Raw genomic sequence first — 27,310 nt, forward strand, 5'->3', positions numbered from 1 at the left:
AAATTGGGTTTTTAACTAAATAATTTTTTTGGCAAAAGGGGTCTGCTTTCTGTGGGGGAAAAAAAGCATTTTTTGTACCAAAGAAATGCCTGAAAACTAAAATATTTTGTCCACAACCAAAATATTTTGGATGAAAACCAAACTATTTTGAATCAAATATTCTCCCGCGGTGCCTCATGGGAGTTGTACTTGAATTTCTCATTTCTTCTGTGTGCTGGTCTCCCCAGCCAGATGACATCTCCCATGATGCACCATGGCCTGGGACCCCATGATGCAACAAATTTGCTTCACCCTGAAGGTAGGCCATAGTGCATCATGGGAAAGGTAGTCTGACCAGGTATCCCAGACTACCGTGGAGAATGGGAGCATGAGGCACCCAAACTAACATTCTCATGATAAACCACAGCAACATTTCTGAAGCAAAGTAGGTCAGTTTTCATCTGAAATATTTCAGTTTTTTATTTTTCTCTGAAAAGTATACATTTATAATGAAAAAAGCCTATTTTCCAATCATCTCTGCTAAAAAGATATAACCTTATGTTCCCACGGTTGGACACATAAGGGTGGCTATAAGAAACTCTGCCAGGTTGGCTCCCTTTTAGGGATGCAGTATAGAAAAAGTGTATGTGACCTTCCAAAAAGAAGGTACAATCAAAGTCAGATCCTTAGAGTTCAGTATGTTATCTTCAAACCACCATGTAGGATCAAAAAGGAGATTTCAGTTTTCTACTCCATACACAGGAGTGCAGCAGAGTTGGGTAATTGCTCTTTGGGAAACCTACAGCAGGGAAGATGGCATCCTGGAAAGCAGTGACTCTGAAAAGGTTTTAGGTTTCATTGTGGACAAGCAACTCCACATAACTTCCCTATGCGATGCTGTGGCATAAAGATCTAATGGGGTCCTTGGATGTATAAACAGGGAAGTAGTGAGTGGGCGTAGGAAGGTGATTTGACCTCTGTATTTGGCGTTGTTGAGACCGGAACTGGAATGCTTCATCCAGTTTTGGTGTCCAGACTTTAGAAAGAATGTAGTAAAATTGGAGAGGGTGCAGAACAGAGTCACAAAAATAATTTAAGGGCTGAAGAAATGCCTTACAGTGAGGGACTTAAAGAACTCAGTGTGTTCAGTTTATCAAAAAGAAGCCTAAGAGGTGACTTGATTATAGTGTCTAAGCACCTTCATGGAGAGAAAATACCAGGCACTAAAGGGCTCTTTAATCTAGTAGAGAAAAGCATATAAGAATCACTGGCTGTATGCTGAAGCCAGACAAGTTCAAATGGAAAATTAGACAAAATTCATTAATGGTGAAGTTGATTAACCACCGGAACAAACTACCAAGGGAAATGGTGGATTGTCCATCTCTTGATGTCTTCAAATCAAGACTGGATGCCTTTCTGGAAGATCTGCTTTAGCCAAACTTAAGTTATGCTTTAGTCAAACACATATTATTGGGTTCAATTCAGGAGGTAACTGGGTGAAATTTAGCAGCCTGTGATACACAGGGGCTCAGACTAGATGTCCCCAATGGTCTTGTCTAGCCTTAAACTCTGTGAACCTATTAATCACCTCTGGGATAGATTTGACTCAGAAATAGGGCAAAATTATAATCTTATATAATTTTATAATTTTATTATGTAGCTGATTTTTATGACTGAATATAACCACAATAGTGTTTCCAGAAACATGGGCATCAAGTCATTTACCATTACAAGAATGCACTGGTACAGCAGCAGTGATAATATATGGATTGCATTATTAGAAATGGTAAAATGCAAGAGGAGATAGATCGATAGATAGATAGATCTTCTTGCACTTTACCATGTCTGTTATTATTTCATATACACTACACCCAAGTTTTTGAAAGTATGTTAAGGATGAAATGGTAAGCACTCAAAAATTAGGAAATGTTAGAATTATGGTGGTCGGTATGCCTTCGTTTGGCCCCCTTGTACCTATGCATTATGATACAGTCTTTAATTACATGATCAAATACTATTTTTTCCTGTTTCATTCACTGCACAGGATGGATGGTGCTCGCCCTATGGACTCTTCAATATTTCTTTTGATCGTCATTCAGTGTGCAGCCCCGTGCATTATTTACAGCACACCATCCATATCCTGCACTGAAATATAGAATTATTACTTTGTTCGTATTTTTTTCTATGGTGGTCTTTCACAACACTCCAGGGAATACATGGGGAAATGAGGAATAGACATTAAAGCCAAAGGTGACAACTAATTTTGGGTGCCCATATTGAGAAGCTTTGTGCCTGGTTTTTCAGAGCACATTATGTACAAGCCTCAGCTCCCAATGGCAGAGCTGGATATAGAACCCACATCTCTTGAGACCCAATCCGGTGCTCTATCCACTGGGCAATGCAGCCACCTTTTGGTAAAGATTATCTGTTCTTTATGTGGTGCATCTGCTTTCACTAAAACAACATTCAAATGACTCTCTGTTCACATTGTAAATGTCTCAGCTTCATAGATGTTTTAGGGCCAGAAGGGACCATTCCGATCATCCACTCTGAACTCCTATATAATAAAGGCAAAAGAATTTCACCCAAAATTTCCACAGATTTGACAGGTTGCAGTTTATCCTTTCCTGCTTTGGAATCCTTTTTTTTGTCCCTTGGTACTATTTTATCCTGTAGGAGACAATCAGGGCCTATAATCATTGTCATCCATACATGTAATGTGTTGCATCTGTTGCTTATAAGCTGTGTTGTACATATAATGCAGTATGTGTGTACAATTTTAAATGATTCCTTCTTTTGTAGTGATTAATTTAAAAAAAAAAAGTTCCTGAGATGTGAACTGCTATCCTTTGCCACCAGACAATTCTGTGTGAGTGAGAGAGGGAGAGAGAACTGACTCCACGTGGGGACTTTTTGCTTACAGCTATGAGACAGTACTGCACTTTCTCCTAATAACCTTGACCTGTTTTTCCTGGCTCAGCAGTAGCATCTGTGTCACATCGGCTTAGCATCTGTTTATCAATCTAACAGCACAAACCTGATTCCTGCTTCTATTCTCTTTAGTGCCCGGGATATTAAAATGACTGAATGAAACCAGCAGAGTTCAGGAAACACAAGAGTAGGAGACTGGAGTAGATCTGTGGAAAAAGAAAAAAAAAGGGACCAGTTTGTAAAGATGACATTTATTTATGCCCAACAGACCTTTAAAAGAGATTCATACTGGATTATCACCAAACTCTTTTGCAGAATGGAGGGGCTCATTGTTTGAACCAGAAGAGTTTGGAATCTCCTATGTCATTTCCTTAGATGCTTATATCTTTAAAAATACAAGGTGGCCTAATAATATAATAGATTGCAGGCGATCTCTTTAATCCTCTTTTGCTATATGTCTCCCACGATCTTCTGCCTCAATTAAATGAGCAATAGAATAGTGCACAGTATTTTAGATTAGGTCTTTATTCATGAGTAGTGGCAAGGAAAGGTGGAAGCCCTGAAAGCGGCTTCCACTTTATCATGCCTAATAATGCGACCTATACATTATCAGTTCTACGCTAGCAGTGCATTCATAGATGCCCACATGGCTAGAAACACTGTATGGTTACATTGCATCATCCAAATCAGCTACATGATAAAATGCTATTTAACTTCTCCCTCCTACCACCACAGTGCCGCTTCGTAATTTCCAAACAGTATGCCACCCCGTGTGTGGGAACATTCCTTGGTCTGAGGCATGACTTCATTTTTAATGCTGGCCTGGGGAAAAAGAAGGGCTTGAGTGCGAACAGCAGACTACTGCCACCTGGCCTAAGCCTTTTGGAATGCCTGGTGTGCAGGCCATTTTTATTACTTTCAAAACGGTAGTTCATGCCACATCATACTCAGAGCAAGTCAGCTCTTGGATAATAGAAGATATAGGAGATCCCACTCGAACCACTGTGTGGAGCTGCCCTTGTTGGAGAAAGCAGGAGTTATCAGCCCTGGGAATTACATTCCCCTTATCTCCTCCCCATCCCCCCCACCACCAACAAAGCAGGACTGAACCACCAAAACTCAATGTTATTGTTATTTATTTATATTATAGTGATGCCTAGCAGACCCACCTAAGACCAGGGCCACATTGTGATAGGTGGTATACAAATACAGCACAAGATATTGATTCTACCCGCAAAGAACTTGCTGTCTAGATCAATACGACAGACAATCAGAGGGAGAAAGGAAGTATTGAGGTGGGGAACTCAGGTACAGAGAAATTAAATGACTTGCCAAAAGTCACACAGGGAATCTGTGGTACTGTTGGGAAATGACTGCAGCTCTAATGAATCCCACTCTGGTGTCTTAACCACAAGACCATCCTTCCCCTAAATGGAAACAGCATTGAGGCAATGTGAAAATACAGCTGATGGGGGCATGAGTGTACAGTTCCAAGGTGTTGCACCTCTAAGAGAGAGAGAAGGCCAGAATATCTGATAACACATAGGATACATAATAACTGCAGGTGGTCAGGAGGACCTTTCAGCATTACAATATCCCTTAATGCCATGCTGGAGAATTTGAGTGCAGACTTAGGGAGGAATTCCACCTACAGAAACACCAACATTCACTTACAGGAGCATTGTAAGTTACTCCTTGGAGGTCTCTCGTCCCTCTGCACTGGGGAGGCTTCAGCTGGAGTGCTGTGTCTGCTTTTGGACACCATATTTTAAGAGAGGTATGGATCAATTGGAGAGAGTCCAGAGGAAAGCAACAACAATGATAAGAGGTTTAGAAAAGATAACCCATGAGAAAAAGTTGAAAGAATTTGTTATGTTTCATCCAGAGAAGAGAAGCCTGATGGAATACACGAAAACTGTCTTCAAATATGTAAGAAGTTCTAAAGAGAATGGTGATTATTTGTTCTCCAAGTCCACTAGGAGTAGGGCAAGAAGTAATTGGCTTGGTTTGCAGCAAAGGAGCTTTAGGTTGGACATTAGGAAAAACTTTCTAACTATAAGGTTAGTTAAGGACTAGAACAAGTTACCTAGTGAGATTGTGGAAACCCCATTACAAGGCAGCAGGTTAGATAAACATCTCTCAGGGATGTCTAGGAATACTTAATCCTTCCTCAGCATGTGGAATGAACTAGATAACCTCTTGAGGCCCCCTTTACCATGCTTTTATGACTCTATCCCTGCTTAGCTTGTGAGATGGGATAAGATCAAACACCATAGTGGTATGACTGCATGCCACTGATATATAAATATATAAATCATTATATATGATTTCTTGAATATGCTTTAAGGAATATTTAGGACCAGGTCCACAATAATGCAAATTGCGCTGGTTGGCCATATTTTCAACAACCATGATTTACTGATTATAAAAGAGTGGGGGCGGGGGGAAAAGGGAAGAAAGAAGTGGAAAGAAGAGACTCCTCATGCTTGTGCAAAGCACTAACTCTCAAGAACATATGACCAGCTCTCCGTAGGAGGTATCTATATGATTTACGGGTTAATGCATTGCTCAGGCCACCGCCAGTGAACTTAGATTACTTAGGAGATGAGTTAGAAAGAGAAAACTTGGGTAAACAATTGCTGAAACCACCAAAGAAGTTTTTTTCTTAAAGGGAACCAAAGGACACAATGGTTTGAAAAAGCATTTGTCTAAAGATCTGTGGAGAAGCAGGAGGTTCCAATTTGAGTTTGATCCAAGTTACTGTTCTTGCAGAGCTCTGCAAAATATGATGGTGCACGTAAGATTAATTAGAAAGCTCAACCATTTCTTGGTATTTTTTAATGCCTTTACACTGCTTATGTTTTACTTCAAATTTTGCCTTAGAACAATCTCCAAAACACAAAACTCACCCAAAGTCATTAAGTTTTATCTGGATAGGGGTCAAAATCACTGAATGTCACCTGGTTTCTATTCAAAACCATAAATAGTATCAGGCTCACTCAAAATTCTCCCCTCCCCCCCCACACGATTCACTGGGAAATTGGATCCAGGTTCACTTGGAGAAGTCTGGACACTTCCAAATTGGGCTGGGAATATACGGCCTCTTCTAAAGTCCATTGAAATCAATGGAAAGATTTCTATTGGCTTGAACAGACTTTGGATCAGATCCCTAGTGGGAGATGGCCAGTACTTTCTCTTTTAGTCAGCAGCAATTAATAGGGGAGCACGTTTTCCTGGATAATTTAGCTCTACTCATTCCAGTTTTGTTCAGCTTTATTTAATCTGAACTAATTTAGCCATTCCTGTTGGACATTCCATCTACTCACCATGGTTCTTCAGTTGGGTTTGGAAAGTCATTGATGAATGCAGTTGAAATACACAGTGTTTAATAGATACATAGGTTTTAAAGCCAGAAGAGACCACTACGATAAGAATATAAGAATGTCCGTACTGAATCAGACCAATGGTCCATCTAGCCCAGTATCCTGTCTACCGACAGTGGCCAATGCCAGGTGCCCCAGAGGGAGTGAACCTAACATGTAATGATCAAGTGATCTCTCACCTGCCATCCATCCCCACCCTCTGACAAACAGAGGCTAGGGACACCATTCCTTATCCATCCTGACTAATAGCCATTAATGGACTTAACCACTATGAATTTATCCAGTTCTTTTTTAAACCCTGTTATAGTCCTAGCCTTCACAACCTCCTCAGGCAAGGAGTTCCACAAGTTGACTGTGCACAGTGTGAAGAAGAACTTCCTTTTAAACCTGCTGCCCATTAATTTCATTTGGTGGCCCCTAATTCTTGTATTATGGGAATAAGTAAAGAACTTTTCCTTATCTACTTTCTCCACACCACTCATGATTTTATACACCTCTATCATATCCCCCCTTAGTCTCCTCTTTTCCAAGCTGAAAAGTCCTAGCCTCTTTAATCTCTCCTCATATGGGACCCGTTCCAAACCCCTAATCATTTTAGTTGCCCTTCTCTGAACCTTTTCCAGTGCCAGTATATCTTTGTTGAGATGAGGAGACCACATCTGTACGCAGTATTCAAGATGTGGGCGTACCATCAATTTATATAAGGCCAATAATATATTCTCCATCTTATTCTCTAGCCCCTTTTTAATGATTCCTAACATCCTGTTTCCTTTTTTGACCGCCTCTGCACACTGAATGGACGTCTTCAGAGAACTATGTGGATCGGACAGAGATTTCTCTTAGAGGAGAGTCTATTGACAGAGATTCTCTAGCTTATTGTCAGGAGCAGAGGATGTAAGAGGATAATGTAAGGGCCAGATCAGACGAGAAACATTCACATAAAAAAATCTGACTCATCAGAAAAGGGCAGACAAATAAACAATGACAACTTTTTAAAGTGCTTGTGATCTTCACATCTGATCTACATAATACAGGTCACATGGTTTCACTCATTTTTTCACCTTACTAGAGGAGAATACAAAGTACTGCAACTCTTAGAAAATTACAACATCAAGTGGACATTGAACGTTTTTAAAACATGTAGGGTGCATTCAGAATTCAGAGGGCTAGATCTTCCAGTCTAGCTGAGCTGTGTTTTGTTCAGAACCAGAGGGGTATAGCAGAGATAACTTGAAGCCATGTTTATCCTCCCGCGATCCTGAGATCCGCCAGGGATCAAACCTGTTCCCAGCATTAATTAGAGTAGCCCCAGGGCTGCTCTAATTTATGCCATTGTGCATGTGGCCCCACGGGACTGTTCTGGTGAGAAACAGGTGGGAACAGGCGGACCCTGGCTAGGATTCCCCTAGTCATGCTCCCCAAACCAGGACCCAAAGAGTGGAACCATTGCACCAGATCTTTGTCACCTGAATTATCCATGCAGAAGAAATCCACAAGGGGCCTCTTAAGCTGGTTCTTTTCCAGCTGCAAACCAGCCAGAGCAGAGGACAGTATCCTGCTGGAGTCCTATCCTCATTGCACATGGTGAATGGGCCCTATTTTTATTATCTTCAGGAGGATTAGCAAAGTGAAGAAAATGTTTCCCCTTTGGCTTTAGTAACGCTGAGAGGGGAAGGGAAGCAGGCAGCTCCGGGAGGGTCAGCATCGGTCAGTACTCTGCACACAATTGCACACTTCCACCTTTGTACTGGTATTTTCTCTAATGGGGTATTTATTCCTCCTAGACTATGGCCAGCTAGAAGAATATTTATGTGGCAGTAAAAAAAAACTTTAACAGAAAGCTGTTTGAATCTAATAGTCTCAGGTATTTCAACACATCTCTACTTGCCATGTGTCATGTTGAATTACATCGTGTCCTGCATGTGACAGCAGCCCATAATGTGACCTGTGTAACACAGTTTGAAATGGAATGCAATGGGAGGAGAATTTAAAAAGAAATGTTCCTCTTTTGTGCAGGATAATGGCTTTGGATCCATAAAGAAAACCACCCCCAGACACTAAGGAATTAATAAAGGGGAGAAGGTTAAGTGGCAAATCGGCAGTTGGCCTACAAGGAAAAGAGAATTCACCTTACTAGAGTCATAAATAAATAATAATAATAATAATAAATAAGTTTCAGATATGCAGTAAATATCCCATTTTGTACAAGGCCCTCAAATCACCGTACAAACATTAATTAAAGAATCCGACCTTGTGGATTAAACCCACACACAGAGCAGCAATAGAGGCTCAGAGAGGATAAATGATCTGTAGGAAGTCTGGGACAAAGCCAGGACCCCAAGGGTCCTGATTCTCAGGCCTGTGCTTTAACCCCTAGGTAACACTGCCTCTCCAAGTGGTCCACTTACTCTGGTATACCCTGCTTCTGGCTACAGCAAGTACCTGCTACTCTACAGGATGGTGTAGGGGAAAACAATTCCATCTGAGGCAAAGCCTTGAAAAGTCCTGCTCTCCCGATGCAGGGTGTGATCCTCTAGAAACATTATGCTATTTGGCTGGTAGAGAAAAAGCTGTTTTTCACTGGCAGAAATGGTGAAATTTCACCCTTCAGCAATTTGGTGAAAACTGATGGTTCTAGACATTTCCAAGCCTGGGCAGCAGAGCAAAAAGCTGCACCATGTTAGCTGGTAGATGCAAAGAGACAATAAATAGCATTTTGAAGCTGTGCACTAGACTGTCCAGTTTAGTTTATTTGTTTTGCAATCCGAGAGTGCTGACACAGGGCAAAATCCTCAGCTAGTGTAAACGGGAATTGCTCTGTTGGCTACAAAGGAGATGTGCTAATTTACAGCAGCCGAGGATCTTGCTTATAATACACTGCAAGAATTACCCCAGATTCAGCATGCCCCCATTTCCTCCATGGGTGTGGAAGGCCCTTCCTGCAGTGGAATCACCGTGTAGGAGGCAGAATTTGGGGAGACTGGGACTTTTCAGCTTGGAAAAGGGATGATTAAGTAGCGATATGATAGAGGTCTATAAAATTGCCTAATTGCCTTCTATGGTGAGATAACTGGCTCTGTGGATGGGAGGAAAGCAGTGATACGGTCTCCCACAGTATTCTTGACAGCAAGTTAAAGAAGTATGGATTGGATTAATGGACTATAAGGTGGATAGAAAGCTGACTAGATCGTCAGGGTCAACGGGTAGTGATCAATGGCTCCATGTCTAGTTGGCAGATGGTATCAAGCAGAGTGCCCCAGGGGTCGGTCCTGGGGCTGGTTTTGTTCAATATCTTCATTAATGTCTGGAGAATGGCATGGACTGCACCCTCAGTAAATTTGAAGAATACACTAAACTGGGAGGAGTGGTAGATATGCTGGCGGATAGGGATAGGATACAGAGTAACCTAGACAAGTTAGAGGATTGGGCCAAAAGAAATCTGATGAGGTTCAACAAGACAAGTGCAGAGTCCTGCACTTAGGACGGAAGAATCCCATGCACCGCTACAGACTAGGGACCGAATGGCTAGGAAGCAGTTCTGCAGAAAAGGACTTAGGAGTTACAGACGAGACGCTGGATATGAGTCAACAGTGTGCCCTTGTTGCCAAGAAGGCTAATGGCATTTGGGGCTGTATAAGTAGAAGCATTGCCAAAGTGTCATGATCATTCCCCTCTATTCGGCATTGGTGAGGCCTCATTTGGAGTACTGTGTCCAGTTTTGGGCCCCACACTACAAGAAAGATGTGGAAAAATTGGAAAGAGTACAGCGGAGGGCAATGAAAATTATTAGGGGGCTGAAGCACATGATTTATGAGGAAAGGCTGAGGGAACTGGGATTATTTAGTCTGCAAAAGAGAAGAATAAGGGGGTATTTGATAGCTGCTTTCAACTACCTGAAAAGGTAGACTAGACTGTTCTCAGCGGTAGCAGATGAAAGAACAAGGAGTAATTGTCTCAAGTTGCAGTGGGGGAGGTTTAGGTTGGACATTAGGAAAACTTTTTCACTAGGAGGGTGGTGAAGCACTAGAATGGGTTACCTAGGGAGGTGGTGGAATCTCCTTCCTTAGAGGTTTTTAAGGTCAGGCTTGACAAAGCCCTGGCTGGGATGATTTAGTTGGGGATTTGTCCTGCTTTGAGCAGGGGGTTGTACTAGATGATCTCCTGAGGTCCCTTCCAACCTGATATTGGTGACAAAGTAAAGGAAGTATTTCTTCACACATTGCACAGTCAACCTGTGGGACTCATTGCCAGAGGATGTTGTGAAGGCCAAGGGTATAGCAGGGTTCAAAAAAGAACTAGATAAATTCATGGAGGATAGGTCCATCAATGACTATTAACCAGGATGGACAGGAATGGTGTCCCTAGCCTCTGTTTGCCAAAAGCTGGTAATGGGCAACAGGGGATGGATCACTTGATGATTATCTATTCTGTTCATTCCCTCTGAAGCACCTGACATTGGCCACTGTTGGAAGACTGGATACGGGGCTAGATGGACCTTTGGTCAGACCCTGTATGGCTGTTCTTATGAGGCATACATGCCACCTCCCAGCATGCATATAGTCCAGCCCTGTAGGGTGAACTTCCCTGTCATGCTGTGTGGGGTAGGTATGTACGTGGGCTGGGAGGGAGAAGGGCTAGTGGATTCAGTAATATGCAGATCTCCACCTGTGAGTGTGAGGAGGTGGGGAAGGTTGTAAGGTTTGCTGTGCATAGACTCCTTCACCTCTGAAAATGGGTTCTTTAATTTCCAGTTAGGTGGGCAGAAGAAACGTTGCGCCTTATTTTCCATTGTCTTGAACCTTGTGAACTGCTTCACACCAGTGGGTGGAAGGTGCTATCATTCTGATTTGCACTGACATAAATCATTATATCAAGGTGCAGGGCAATGAAGAATCAGCCCACTTACTGAAGAGAGCTGGTTGAAAAATTTTGGACAGAACAATTAGTCCATCAGCTAATGCAATTTCATTGAAATTCAAATGTCTTATGGGAATATGAGAAGGACCAGGTGGTTGAGGCATGTGTCAGTTTGGATGGAAAACGTCAAAACATTTCAGTTCGCTTCATTTAGACTTTTATATTAATTAAATGAATATTTTAAGGAAAGATATTGTATTTATGTACTTTAATATTGTATGAGAGTCTAAACACAGTTGTAATGGGGTGCTCCCCGCATCCCACTGGGTTCAGCCTCCTGGCCTCGCTCCCCAGTGAGACAGGACCACTGCAAGCTGGTGTAACAGCCCTGCTCTTTATTCCTGTGTCTGGTCCACACCATCAGGCACCAACTGTTTACAGATTATTTACAGGGTTGGCCTAGCACATCCTCAGTGGCAACAGGCTCTGTGCTCCTTCTGAGCCGACTGTCCCCTCCTGGTCTCCGCCCCCTGTCGGGCTCACTTCTTCCCAAGCTTTCAGCCCCAGTTAACGAGGCTGGCAGGTGTGGCTAGTTTCCAGGCCAGTCCTAGCTAGTGGCCCAGCCTCAACTCATTTCCCCTGATTGGGGCTGGGGTGGTAGGAGGTGATTTCAGGGCATCTTATTGCCCTTATTCTGGGAGGTCTCCTGGATCCTCCTTGCAGGGTTTGTCAGTACCCCACCCACAAAAGCCACAGTGTGTGGGGGGGGGGCGGACCACCCCATAGCTCTACTCCCGCCCAGAGATCTGCACACCAATCACAATCGGGTGGTTGCCCTTCCAGCTGCTCCCCCTTCTTGCCTGGCAGGGGAGCTGGGTGGGCCTGGCCCCCACGCCAGCCATCCTGAGCTTCTGGTGCAGGAACCGAGCTCAGGGGACACACCACCCGGTGCAGGAGCTGCTCCTGAATATTGGCCTGCTCACAGATGAAGTCCTGGAGTGTTCTTTGTTATTCAGCCTGCCACATGAGTAAGGCCTGCCTCTTGGCCTGGTGGGACTCTTGGAAAGCCTGCAGGGTCATATGCAGCACCTGCTGCTGCTTAGCCAGCCACCGCACCGTGCCCTCCATTGTCTCGCATTGGCACTCCTGGGCGGTGGCTTTTGACATCCCGGACAAGCCCCCAAATGTAACAAGGTTCTCACTGTGCCCCGCTGGGTTCAGCCTCCTGGCCCTGCTCCCCAGTGAGTCAGGACCACTGCAAGCTGGTGTAACACCCCTGCTCTTTATTCCTGTGTCTGGTTCCCACCACCAAGCTCCAACTATTTACAGAGTATTTACAGGTTTGGCCTACCACAGGTCTCATTGGCAGCAGGCTCCTTCTGAGCCTACTCTCCTCCTCCCTCCTCTCCGGTTCACTTCCTCCCAAGCTTTTAGCCCCTGGTAAACGAGGCTGGCAGGGGCGGCCAGTTTCCAGGTCAGGCCTAGCTAGTGGCCCAACCCCAACCCATTTCCCCTGATTGGGGCTGGGGTGACAAAAGCTGATTAGGGCTTCCCCTGCAGTGCCCTGCCACAACAATGAATCAAATCACTAACACCGAAATGAAACATTTCAATGGGTTCAAACTGAAATTTGTCTGAATTTACCTTTGCAGGAAATTTCAGTTCTGAACAAAAACAAATTTAGAAAGGTGGGAATTTCCTGCGGAATGGACATTCCGGTTCCCACACACTCTATGACTTAACAATATTCGAAAGCCAGAGTTCCCACAGCGCATAGGACAGTGGTGCAGTGTTACAATGGAGATATGGATATGAACACCATGTGCATTCACTGTTTAATGCATTTAATGTGTGACCTACTGCAGAGTGCCACTCCATAATGTACGGTGCAGAGATTCACCAGCAAGCTGCAAAGTACAAGCAAAATCAATAGGAATGAACGGCTTTGTGCACCGTAGGAAAGCAACTGGGAACATTGAGTTGGATGCACATTTGAATTTGCATTTGGAGTGCCGGTCAATGTTACTCTCAAGTCCCATCATTTAAATGGAGATTTTTGTCCATAAATATGTCAATCAAACAGCATACACTTGCGTAAAATTTTATATTTACTAGTTTATAATGTTAACAATTGCATTGTTTTCCCCTTGCAATCTTCTGAATGCAAGAACTGCTTTCTGCAGCAACCATCTGTCTGTTGGTCTGTCTATCTTGGGGATTTATCCTGTTGTTCCCCTTATGTTAATATCTGAGTGCCTTCCATGTAAAATCAGTAGCAATAATGAAGTCCTTATTGAACTTCACAGAGTCTCTGGCACTTCTCCTCTGGAGAGTCAAAGCCCTGCTTGCGGGAGAGTTTATTTAATGGTTTAAAAGATTTTATTCATTTCCTCTCTCTGTTTTGGTTGGTAGGTGGTTAAGGGGAGAAGGGGCTGTCAGTTTTGTGAGAGTCATTCTCAGGGTGGAAAGTTTTGGTGGGTGTGGGGTTCTTGCTGCACCCCCTTTTAGAGTGTCCCAGGAGACTCACACCCTCTGCGCACTAGGGAAGCACTGTGCTTTGCTGAGCAACAACAATGACACTCAGAGCTCCGCCCCTCCACTCTGCCCCTATGAATAAAGGAGTCACTTTAAGGGTGTGTCTACACTGCAATAAAAAACCCAGGGCAGCGAGTCTCAGAGCCCAGGTCAATTGACTCAGGCTTGCAGGGCCAAAAATTGCAGTGTAGACATACGGGCTCGGGCTGACCCCCGGGCTCTGAGACCCAGCAAGAGCAGTTGGTTTCAGAGCCCAGGCTCCAGCCTGAGCCCAAACATCTACATTGCAGATTTTTGCCCCACAGCCCGAGCCCCATGAGCCCAAGTAGCTGACCCGGGCCAGCCACGGCTGTGTTGTGGGTTCTTTTATTGCAGTGTAGACATACGCTAAGACTAAGACTCTAAGACTTTAAGACATACTCACAGTGTTTCAAGAGCCACACAATAGCCAAGTAATATAAACAAAAATAATAACTCCAACACGCTATGCATGATTCCTCTGCAGTGCAGTCTGTAAGGGCAATCTTTTCTTTCTTTTAATAAAGCCTTTATTGGAGAAATTTAACAGAATTATGCCCTAATTATAGTAGGTTTTTTTATTTGCTATTGGCAAGAAACACACCAGATGAAGCTGTCTGGGTTCATGGTTTGTATGGCATATTAAATGCTTCCAACTGCTGCCTTTTGTGGTTGTTAACAAGTCAGGGCCAGACATGCATGCATTTTCTGAGCGCCTTTTGAAGATGGCGTGGGTTACATTAAGTTCTAGTCATTCCCCTTCTGTAATTTTATTAGAGCTGATCAACTTATTTGCTGAGAAATAATATCCAACCATGTTTTTAGAACTATAGTCTATTAACTAAGTAAAAAGAAGCATGTAACACTCAATTCATGTACATTACTCCCCTAGGACTTGATCCATTGACTTCAGTGAGGTTTGGATCAGACCCCCAATCAACTGCAAGTTCATAGATTCTAGGACTGGAAGGGACCTCGAGAGGTCATTGAGTCCAGTCCCCTGCCCTCATGGCAGGACCAAATACTGTCTAGACCATCCCTGATAGACATTTATCTAACCTACTCTTAAATATCTCCAGAGATGGAGATTCTACAACCTCCCTAGGCAATTTATTCCAGTGTTTAACCACCCTGACAGTTAGGAACTTTTTCCTAATGTCCAACCTTAATCTCCCTTCCTGCAGTTTAAGCCATTGCTTCTTGTTCTATCCTTAGAGGCTAAGGTGAACAAGTTTTCTCCCTCCTCCTTATGACACCCTTTTAGATACTATCATACTATCCTTTCCGCCCTTGTCTTCTTCCTTCTTGACAACCCCTTGTGTTGTTTCCTCAGTGGTGCTCCACATGGGCACGTGGCTAACCCACATGGATCAGATCGCCACATCTGGCCCTTAGATTGCGAACTGGGGACTTTGGCCAAGCTTCTCAAAAGTGACCAGTGATTCTAGGTACCTCAGTTCTAAGGTGTCCAACTTGAGACACTTTAAAAGGGCCTGATGTTCATAAAATGCTGAACATCCACTCGCACCCATTGAAATTCAGGCCCTTTTGAGGTGTATCAAATTGAACATCCAAAAACTGAGATGACCCAAAACACTGACTATTTTTGAATATATTCCTGAAAAGCACCATGCACTAGCTTGCTCCAGGAGGATAATAAAGGGACTGATTCTCTTCTCACTTATACTGACGTGAATCAGGAGTAACTTGAATGAAGCCAATAACTAGGCAAGTGTGGGGGTAATGGAATATTGTCAAGTTTTATAGATATGCTATAGAAAATAGTCAAGCATCTTTTTCCATGTAAGAGTTGAGAGGTAAAGTCTCATCATCTCAAAAAGCACCATTTGAATTGAATTTGTAAATTAGAATAGTCAGATGATTGACTTTAGATCCCATACTGCAGCTGGCAAACAAGTCCCAGAGAATAATTTATTTAGCCCTTTTTCTTTTAATGAACTGACCATCAACTATGAGCAACAGCAACAGGCCAGAAAATCATTTTCAACAAACGTTTGTGCGAGCAAAATTTCACCTGCACAGCTATTCCAGAAAAACCTTGAAGGATTGTAGTGAAAATCCATGTAAGTTTTGTCAAGTGTTTGTTCTCACAACTCTCCCCCCAGGTTCTATTCCAGATCAGACAACCATAGAGACTGGAGCTGGAAAAGAAACACTCAATGCTAGGTCATGTTGTCAGTCCCTCCTGCCCAGTGGTAGATTGTCCTCTGCAGTATATTCATTGGTGCTTTATCTTAACTTATCAGATAAAAAGAATGGTCTTGTAGTGAAGGCACTGAACTTAGTCTCTAGAGCAGACATGGGCAAACTATGGCCCGCGGGCCACATCCGGCCTTTGGGACCATCCTGCTCATCCCCTGAGCTCCCTCCCAGGGAGGCTAACCCCCGGCCTCTCCCCTGCTGTCCCCTTTCCCCCGCAGCCACGCAGGCCATGCTCTGGGTGGCGAGCTCCTGCAGGACAACATGTCTGTCTCTGGCTGGGCAGCGCGGCTGCCAGACATGCTGCTCTGAGTGGCATGGTAAGGGGGCCGGGGGGTTGGATAAGGGGTAGAGGTTTGGGGGGGCAGTCAGGGGACAGGGAACGGGGGGAGGGGTTGGATAAGCGTGGGAGTCCCGGGGGGCCTGTCAGGGGGCAGGAGTGTGGATAGGGGTCAGGAGGGCAGTCAGGGGAGTGGGAGCAGAGGGGGTTGAATAGGGGGTGAGGTCCTGGGGGGCAGTTGGGGTGGGGGTCCCAGGAGGGGGCAGTCAGGGGACAAGAAGCAGGAGTTGTTGGATGGGTCAGGAGTTCTGAGGGGGGCAGTCAGGGGGCGGGAAGTGGGAGGGGGTGGATAGGCGGTGGCGGCCAGGCTGTTAGGGGAGGCACAGCCTTCCCTACCCGGCCCTCCATACAGTTTTGCAACCCCAATGTGGCCCTCGGGCCAAAAAGTTTGCCCATCCCTGCTCTACAGAGCTGGCTTCAATTCTCATCTTTGCTATAAACTTCCTGTAAGGCTTAGGCAAGCCATTTAATTTGTCTGTGATTAGTTCCTTTATATATATGATGGGGTAATAATAGTTCCTTTCCTCACAGAGGTATTGTGTGGTTAGATCCATTATTGTTTGCTCGGGGCCCAGACGCTGAATTGATGGGGGACATATGATTACTTAGACAGGCACAAATAAATGACTCAACCAATGGAGCTTCCACTGCTTCCATTGGGAGACTGTTTCACAAATTGTCTAACAGCCACTTAAGAAGTTTGTCCTGATCTCCAACCTCAATTTCCCTTTGCTCAGTTTCATCTCATTGCTCCTAGTGATGGTGCCCTGAACCACCATAAACAATTCCTCTCCCTCCTTACTGTTCACATCTTTCAAATACCAGTAGAACTGTGAACCACTTTGCACAACACAGCTGGGGGCAGCACCTCCTTCGCCCCCCGCCCCCTGGAGCATTTAAGAAGACGTAGTGCTGCCTGCAGAGATGCCCATGTGGCTTGTCAGTATTGGAGCACTGAGCACCTGAGGAGAAAATCCACCTGGTGAGTGAGCTTGATTTCATTTAAAAAAAAAAATCTTCAAATTGTGTTTGCTTTACAATCTGGGTTCAAGCACTTAATTAAAGCCAACAGAGGATTTGAAAGTGAAGAGAAAAATTAGAGCAACAACTTTTTTAATTATGCTGTAGGCGGTCTCTCTTTCTCTCTCTCTCTCTCTCGCTCTCAAAATCAAACATCCCCTCCTCTAAATACACATTTAAAACATGGTGACAGAGGGATATTATGGGTTGGATTCTGCTTAGCCCTTCTGCAGGGGAACAGTACAGGTGCTAGGGGGCTTCTGACAAATTGCATGACCTGAATAACAGCTGCATTCCTGAATAAGGCAATGGCATTCCCTGCATTCATAGGAGCATAAGGATTGCACCCTAATTACTCTTCTGGGGAGTGAGGGAAGCAGGAAATAGATGGAGCTGTTGTTCCTTCCTCTCACCTCCCCTGCCTGCACCCGCCAGTAGAATTTGCTGGTTCTGCAAGGGTTAATTTGCTGCACCTCTTTTAGGGTTGTCACAGGTTGTGTGCTTTGCAGCCATTGGAAGAGGCAGAAAGCCTCTTGCGGGCCCCTGAGGCGATGTAGCTCCTCATTGCACCCAATGAAGGGTTGAGCCAAAAAGGCACAGTCTAGTCCTGTAGTGTTACTAGATTCATTCCTAATACACCCAGAATTACTGTTCCTAGGCACTCCTACATCACTGTCTAGTACCTGAACTATCCCCAGTGTTCTCCCTGCTTCCTGCTCCTGCTTAGCCTCTGAGACAAGTGGACTGGGGGGGACCCCTCATCCATTAGGAAAGTTCCTGCATAGGAAGATTATGCACTGAGGTCATGATTCTGCGCTGGACATACATGCAGGCAGACTCTTGCTTTGATGTCATTGGGGCTCTGCCACATGGGTTCAGAGGTCTTCCTGTGTGCAGCTCTGTGCAGGATCAGGGCCTTACGGAAGTGAGTTTCATACCATGGGTAGAAGATGGTAAGATTTGAGCTCAGCACGAGTCTTCACAAAGTTTGGATTCAGATTCCAAACAATCCTGCTCCCCATCCTGACCCCACCTCACCATAGTTGGAGGTATTAGAGGAAGGATGGTTTGCACCCATCTCTAGTCACTACTTTTTGATCTACTTTACTTTGGGGTGTTTTTGGACCGATAAAGCAATGCAAAGAGGAGGATGCGGAAGGGTTGAAGCGTAGTAGATGACAGGATTTCTTAACTCGTCACTGGAAGCTCTGCCAGGAAAGACCCATTCTGGTTTTGTTCCAAACACACATCGTTCTTATCAAGTGGTCTGCAGTAGCAAATGGATGGCTCTGAGATGTAAACAGATTGGTGGGGAGCAGTGGGGCTGGAACATACGCAGGGTAGCGGGGCTGGATCTAATTCTGTAGTGGTCATTCATTTGTAAGAAACTACCCCGTGTGAAAAAAAAGAACAGATGTCTCATGCCTCAAGCTTTGTAGGACACTGGGCTGAGGTTATTTCTTGTCTTCACTCCCCTTTGTTTATTTGTTCTGAATGGTTGTGATGGTGTGTCTACTTCACTCAATCTCTGCACACAAAGCATCCCAACTGTGTCTCCCAAGATGCAGCTCCCATCACTTGATCTCATGGCAGCTAGAAGAGTGAGCCCGTCTCTCGTTGGGCTCAAATGACACATATCATAACCATCCGTCATTGAATGGGACACAATGCAGTTCATTTGAAAACCCAAGATCCAGTCACTGTTTGCTCCCTTCTACACCCTGATGCTTCAAGTGGTATAAAGAAGCCTCCTCTCCATACAAATCAGGTTCTATTTCTTTGATTTAGTTCCTTGATCTAAATAAAACTTTCTTGATCCCACCCTTTATTTGTCTTGTCTATTTCTACAGTAAGTTTTTCTGGGTCTGTCTCTCACTATGTACAGTGCCTAGCAAAATGGGGCCTTGATTTGGGTTGAAGTTTCATAGAATCATAGAATCATAGAATCTCAGGGTTGGAAGGGACCTCAGGAGGTCATCTAGTCCAACCCCCTGCTCAAAGCAGGACCAAACCCAACTAAATCATCCCAGCCAGGGCTTTGTCAAGCCTGACCTTAAAAACCTCTAAGGAAGGAGATTCCACTACCTCCCTAGGTAACCCATTCCAGTTCTTCACCACCCTACTAGTGAAAAAGTTTTTCCTAATATCCAGCCTAAACCTCCCCCTCTGCAACTTGAGACCATTACTCCTTGTTCTGTCAATACTGTACTGCTACGAATAGCTGGCAGTAATGGGACAGAAATGAAAAAAGGGAAAATGTAGATTGAACACCAGGAAAAATCTCCTAATGTTGAAATCCATTAGACTTCTAAAGCCTCATCACTTTTAAGACATTTAAAACTAAATTTGTCAAAGTACTGAATAGAATATATTGCAGGGAAACCCTGCATTGTGAGAGAGGTGGAATAGGGAATCTTAAAGGATCTTTTTCAGTGCTGACATCTGTTATATGATTGCATGGTTATGCAGATAGGGGACTATCACATCTCCCCGTCACTTCAATGCTAAAACACTTCTGCATTCCTAGGTCATATTAGCACCTTAAAGGTGCAGGTACTCATACTTCAGCCTTCTGAAAATACCTCCTTTATATTGTTTTACTGTAACTTTGACAGAAGCAATATTAGAGGAGAATCAGGAGTGGTTATGGATCAAGTTCTGCTCTGAAAGATACATGTGCACTCAGTGGGGCTGCCATGTAGATCTGATGCCAGAACTTTAATATTGTCTAGTGACTATGGGCTCTTTTCTTGTCATTTTCTATTCTCATTAGACTCTCCAAAAGAATGTGAAGTGTGTATCCTTGAGAATTCTCTCTCTCTCTCTTTTTAATTGATATTTGTCATAAGAATAAAAAACTATTGAGCATCTATCTCAATTATGTAACAACTTGGGTTTTTAACATGAGAAATTTGATAAGAATAGCAGATAGTACATATAATAGCAGATCTGATACATTAAAAATCAGACTCCTCCTGAGCAGTTTGAAAATACCTTTTTAAATTGCAAGCTTGGATAAATTTCACAAGATTCAGACCCATCTTCGGAGGTGACATGTAAGGTAGGGACAAGTTGGAGACTGTGGGTGGGATTTCCAAAAATACTCAGTAGTGGCATGACTCACCCCTGCGGCACCCCTGCTGGTACCTTCTGGGAATTAGCTCTCCAGCCGTCGGAGCACCCTCTGCAGGCCGGTGTCCCACTTTTCCTGGCCCCCCGTGTCCCTCCCGGACCCGGTGCCCCTTGCATGCTGGGGTCTCTGGGTCACCCCTCAGTCTCTGGATCTCCACTCCCAGGGAACCCCCACCCACTATTCCCACCTCGCCTCAGTCATAGGCTACTGCCAGTCACCAACTAGCCCCCGTGCCCTGGGGCAGACTGCAGTATAAGCCACTCATCACAGGCAAGGTTGGGTCTGGACCTACTGCCTCTACCTATAGAGGAGCTGCCCCTCCGCAGCCCTAGTACCCTCTAGCGGGCCCTTCTTTCGGCCTGCAACCTGGGGCTCTGCTAGGCTGGAGCTCCCCAGCTCCCTGGCCCTTCCCCAGCACTGCTCCACCCTCTGTAGCTTCCTCAGCTCCCCAGGCAGCCTGGTCCCTCCCTCTCCAAAGGCGAGAGAGAGTGTTTGTGCTCCTGGCCCACTGCCCTCTTATAAGGGCCAGCTGAGCCCTGACTGGGCCATGGCCACAGCTGAGCCTACTTCCCCACCCAGCCTGGGAACTGCTCACTCCCGCAACAGCCCTCTCCTGGGCTGTTTTCAGCCCTTCCAGGCAGGAGCAGGTGACCACCCCGCTACATGGCCTGACTGCTTTCTATCATGTCCATGGTAAAACTCCAACAGACTTCAACAGTAGCCTAGCAGAGTTAGAGCAACACTCTGTACTTTTGAAAATACCAACTCACGCTTCTTTTTATGTCCCCAATTACTGTAATACCTGAGCTTATCAGAACCTTTCAAGCATTCATCCTCACAAAATCTCTGTGAGGTAGGGAAGTGCTATTATCCCCATTTCGGAGTTGGGGAAGTGAGGCAAAGCTATAGTAAGTGACTTGCCCAAGGTCACACAAGATGTCTGCAGTAGAGCATGAAATAGAATCCAGGTCTTTACTGGCTAGCACCCTAAGCACTGGGGCTTGGCTTGCAGTACTCCCTCATGTCTCTCAATGGTAAATTACACCAGGTTAGTTCTTGTCTACCCATGTTGCATCAGTTTAACTTCTTTCAAATGTGTCACAAGTTGGTATCTAGATTGTTCAGCCACCTAAGAGCTGTATCGTCGAGGGCAGCAAGGTGTTGCCGTCCACCCTCCAATCTTTGAATCATGCACTTCTCCACCGCAATTGACCATCTGCATCACTGCTCCACAGTCAGACTGTGAAGATTAAACTAAGCCCAAAGTTCTGCAGTTTAGCAGCCCCTCTGGCCATTCCAATCATCAGCCTAGTCCAGGATCTGTGTCCCAGGTTACAAACCAGTTGGATGTAAGTGAGGTCTCTCGAGCACCGAGTTGCTGTCACTCTGTGAGGACGTAGCTGTCAGCCTTCATATGCCATTGTTCGTCTGAGACTGGCACTGGGCCAGCAGCACTGGACATGAGTGTATGAATGGCTGCCGCAAAAGGATGTCACAGAGTCAGTCATGGAAAGTCAGCAGAAATTGCAGGTTGTAGGTGGTTTTTTCTGAAGGCAGGCAGATCTTCTTGTAGGAAGTGTGCATTGCTTACTTGCACCTCTTAGAACCATTGTCAGCTCTGACCACAGCAAGGTGTTTTCATCCATCATTCTGCTCTCCACGAAGTTAAAAGGGTGCTGGCATCTCATCAAAGATTTGGGGAAGCTATATGAGCCAAAACTTATAAATTAGATGTTAATGTGTGGCTAAGGCAACCTCTAATAATGCAGGTGACTGTGTTCAGCTCTGAATCAATGAAATACTTATGCCAGCTCCTGGCTCAAACTGCTGAGATATGTCCATTGCTTTTTCGGGGCATCCCTGGTGAGACAAAACAAAACGAGACAAAATGCTGAACAAAAGGTTTGGATTTAGTCTGAGGGAAAAGGCCATGTGGAAGTGAGGAGAATTCTTTATTTTATCATGCCCAGTCCTATTTATTATTATTATTATAAAGTGTCCTAGGACTAATCAAAGGATGGGCCTCTTAAGTATTAATATTCATTTACCTGTATATTTATTGGATGCATTTCTACTGTCATATAACACTGATTTTACACTGGAGTACCTCCCTGATTTCACTGGACTTACTCCAGCTTTACACCATTAAAAATGAGAGCAGACACACTAACTTTTTCTATATGCCATGTAAGTTTGCTATGGTCTGACAGTGAGAATGAATATTCGCCTTCTGGTTGTACACAGGTGCTATACAGAAACATTTATTGCTGAAGAAAACAGTACAAAATTAACCACATGAAAAGCTTAGGGACATCATAGGGATTTGATTCTGATATTTCCAGAGCATCTACAGCTTAAGCTAAATAAGCAACCCCACTAACTAGTAAAAGACTCTTTCCTCTTATGTGGGCTAGCCACAAAAAAAGAGGAGAAAGACCCATATTGTCCTGGTGAAAGGAACCAAACTGGTAGCCCTGAAGACTGATGTCCTTATTTAACCACAGAACAAGCAGATCATGGGTAACAGCAGTAGTCATTTTCTCTGCGTTATCCCACATATTTTACCTTTATTCTGACCATAAGAATGAAAGTGTAGTTCAATCTTCATTATTTTATATCCTCATTCAGTTTTTGGCATTTCTGATAAGACGGCCAGCAAGGTTGCCAATTATTGACAATGGTAGTGATCATTTTTGTGATGTTGACCTTTGTCCACTAGAAACTGAACTGAGAAGGCTTATTTATTCTATATAGGAAAATTAACCCCTCTTGATATGATTTCAAATGGTCTTCAGAAAAGATGGGGACAAATTGGGGAGAGTCCAGAGGACAGCAACAAAAATGATAAAGGGTTTAGAAATCCTACACTATGAGGAAAGGTTAAAAAAACTGAGCATGTTAGTCTGGAGAAAAGAATACTAAGGGGAGACCTGATAACAGTCTTCAAATGTGTTAAGGGTTTTTATAAAGGGGATGGAGATCAATTGTTCTCAGTGTCCATTGAAGGTAGGGCAAGAAGGAATGGGCTTAGTCGGCAGCAAAGGAAATTAGATATTAGGAAAAGCTTTCTAACGATAAGGGTAGTTAAGCTGTGGAATAGACTTCCAAGGGAGGCTGTGGTATCCCCGTCATTGGAGGTTTTTAAGAACACATCAGACAAACACCTATCAGGAATGGTCTGAGTTTACTTGGTCCTGCCTCCACACAGGAGGCTGGATTTGATGACTTCTCTAGGTCCCTTTCAGCCCTACATGTCTATGATTATATGATTCAGTGACTGTTTTATGGAGAGCTTTGCAATAAGATTCACTTGGAAACAGCTCTTAAAAGAGTACATATCTTTTCCTGCTACTCCTTATCTAGTGGCGATCATATTGGTTTGAGAAGTGAAAAGGTAGGATTACCAATGCTGAAAAGTAAGAAAGTGCCTGTCGCACTAATCTGTAAGTATTTGAATTATTATGTGGATTACCTCTGTAAAGTTGTGTACACGGTGTAGGCAACAGTACAGTGTATTTATACCTGAGGCAAATGAATAAAATCACAGGCACAAGTAAGCATGCATGCTGCTGTAGAAGGCAGAGGATGAACTGGTTCTGTAAAAATCAGATACGTACCTCTGAACAATGACAAAGCAGTCTCTTAGCTGCCTAATAACCATAAACTCACAACACTTGTACATCTCCTGACTGGAAACTGAAGACAATGAGCCCAGTTCTCATCTCACTTATGCTGGTGTTATTCATGAGTAACATTACTGAGGCCAAGATGCTATAAATCTCACAAAACAGCTGAACTCCCAAGATTTCCACCACCTTCTGGGCTGAAAGCTTGTGACCATAAGAATGCAGCACTTAGGCACCTGAAACAGAAATTAAGCTTTGATTGGGGCTTGAACTGTAACCTTTGCCAAATGAGGATCTGGATGCAGATACTATCATATTTAATATGGATAAAATGTAACTACCTTCAGGATTCACTTAGGAAGCACATGACGTTTCTCCTGACAATCCAAACCAAAGCTGGTTTCCAAACCCAAACTGAGGTTTTGCATGGCTTACCCATACAGAAAATTGTCTTCTCCCAAGAGAGATGTTTTGAACAATCTTCAGGTCTCAGACAGTTTTTCTCCATCTTCCTTTACCCTGTTCTTAAGATTCCCTAGCTACATTTCCCACTTTCTTTATAGATTCTCTTTCCTAGAAAAAAACTCTCTACTAGCTTTTCAGTCCCCACCTGACACTACTGCTGGGGTTTTCTTTAAGCACTGTCTCTTAAAGAAAAACAAATCTCCACCTAGATTGCCACACCCATAACTTGCTTCTTTTACAGTTTCCTTTCGCAGGGACAAGGGGCCACATTGGTTTCTTTGCTCAGTCTCTAGACCTCTTGCTTATCCCTTTGCAGACAAGTTCCCCACCAGCATCTTTGCTAATCCTCTCCTATCTTTCTCTCTGATGTCTCCCAGCTTCAAACATTCCTTTACAACCTTACCTGTGGGAGATGGGGGTGGGAAATCCCCCTTGGCTTTCTTTTTCCTCCCAAGACCTGACTCCCTGACATTTACGAGTTCAGAAATGACAATGACTAAGACAGAGAAATCAGGCATTGATCAGTTAGAACATCCTAAGTAGCTTACACTGTGTCCTTGTTGACTTATATCCTTGGCAACCCCATGGCTTCAAGTCAAGGGAGATTTTGACTCTATATTTTCAAGGCCTCTTGTGCCACAACAGAAGCAAACAGTGGTCAAGCTTCATTGTGACCTTATTAGGCTAGACCTGGGCTAAAGTCTGGGTTTTTTTTCAGCCTGATTGTAATATGGTTTGATCCCTTCCACAACACTTGTCTGCTTTGATTGTGGGTCAAAACGGCAGCAGTGCATAGAGGGGTTTGGTGAATGACCTACATCTTCTACAAACTGCAACTGGAGGAGCTCAGTTTTCCATATCATTCCCAAGGCTGCAATGTAGGAAACACTCCATAGCCAGACCCTGGCTCACAGTCCCAGCAAACACAGCCTTCCAGACATGTTTAGACTCCCATCTCTTTGCTAAATTTCAGCTATGGCACTTTTTTTTTTCTGAGTGTAGTTCTGAATTTTAGCCACCACCTCAAAGACATAGTTTGCCTGCAAGAAACAGTTGCTTAAAATTACAGTGGAAAGCAAAAAAAAGTGCTAGTAGCTGCCAGACTTTCCTGAAATTCATGTTCTGCTATTAAACAAGTGAGCCTCGGTTCAACAAAGAAAGTGAGACTTGCCTTCTTCTTTTAGTTAATTTAGTTCTGGTGAATAAATGCAGAGGCTGGAGCCCTCAGTGTCTCTGCAGAACAAGAATGGCATGGTCACTCCAAGGTGCCTTGCCAATGTTCCTTAGTCTCAATTCGAGCAATAATGACATTTTTACCTTTGATTCTTTGTATCATCTATATTACTCCTCTCCAGCCTAGCCAAAATGCAGCGGCCAAAATTATCATCTTTGTCTACTGCTCAGGCCATATCACTCTTCTATTGGAAAGATTCTGCTGCCTCTATCTACTGTACTGAGTTTAAAATTCGCATTCTCACTACAAAGCTCCACACCGGGCCACATCTCAGATCTCCTGTCTTCTTGCATCCCTCTTCTGTCCTTCACAGCACTTTGTTTCCTTCTTCTCCTCTCCTCTTTGCACCATCTTCTGTGCTATCTACTGGGCAAAGAATGACTTCCCAAACCCACCACACCCACCAATATTCTCACATTCAAATCCCTCCAGGAGAGCCACTTCTTCTGTGAGGCTCAAAAAAGAACTAGATAAGTTCATGGAGATAGGTCCTTCAACAGCTATTAGCCAGAATGGGCAGGGATAGTGTTCCTAGCCTCTGTTTGCCAGAAGCTGGGACTGGGAGACAGGGGATGGATCACTTGATGATTACTTGTTCTGTTCATTCCCTCTGGGGCACCTGGCATTGGGCACAGTCGGAAGACAGAATAGTGGGCTTGATGCGGGGCCGTCCTTACCCATATGCAAAGTATGCAGCTGCGTAGGGCACCAGGAAATTTGAGGCACCAAATTTCCTAGTGCACTGTGCAGCTGCATGCTGCTCCAGCCCCTAATCCAGCTCTTCCCCAGGGCTCCCATCCCTGCTATGCCCCACACTGCCTCTTCCCCGCCCCAGCCTCGTTTCTTCCTGCCCCGGCCCCGACCCAGGCCCACCCCCACTCCGCTGAGGACTCCAGAAGCAGCCTGGCCTGCACTCACCGGTAAGTAGAGCGATTGGTCCCAGCCTGCTCCGCTCCCCTGCTCCTCCCTCCCCCCAAACCTGGGAGCCAGGGGAGCGGAGCAGGCTGGGGCCGGGTCACTCCATTTCCCGCAGGAACGGGCCAGCCTCCCTCACCCCCATCCCCCCACAGAGGCCTGGGGCCAGCCCCCGCCACCCCGCACCCTCCCACGGAGGCCTGGGGCCCCACACAGGCCCCCCGCGGGTGGGCTGCATAGGACACCAAAATGGCTAGGGACGGCCCTTTGGTCTGACCCAGTATGGCCGCTCTTATATTCTTATGTTCTTAAACAGAACAAGTAGCCTGTCCGGGGCAGGGATTGTCTTGATACTTGTGTCTTGTACAGTTCAAAGCACATCAGTGTGATGATTACCATATATACTCGATCATAAGCTGGTTCATTTATAAGCCGACCCCCGCAACATGGATAAGTAAAAATGGAAAATTTGGATGACCCATTCATAAGCCCACCCTATAATTCAGGGGTCAGCAAACTTTGGCTCCTGGTCCATCAGGATAAGCCACTGGTGGGCCGAGATGGTTTGTTTACCTCAAGCGTCCACAGGCACGGAGGTAAACCTAAGTAAACAAAGTGTCCCGGCCTGCCAGCTGCTTACTCTGACGGGCCAGG

The 27,310-nt window shown here is 44.6% G+C and overlaps 1 protein-coding gene across 1 annotated transcript in view; it reads right to left on the reverse strand.

Annotated features, from left to right (window-relative positions):
- Window positions 1–3,099: 3,099 nt before the first annotated feature.
- Window positions 3,100–27,310, reverse strand: part of TFAP2B (transcription factor AP-2 beta) — a 110,392-nt gene continuing 86,181 nt past the window's right edge. Inside the window, exon 10 of the mRNA XM_045011000.1 lies at window positions 3,100–3,116. The gene's annotated coding sequence lies outside the window, so the exon portion shown is untranslated. The remainder of the gene's footprint in view (window positions 3,117–27,310) is intronic.

This window comes from Mauremys mutica, chromosome 3 (assembly GCF_020497125.1).
Source record: "Mauremys mutica isolate MM-2020 ecotype Southern chromosome 3, ASM2049712v1, whole genome shotgun sequence".
Lineage (NCBI taxonomy): Eukaryota > Metazoa > Chordata > Testudines > Geoemydidae > Mauremys > Mauremys mutica.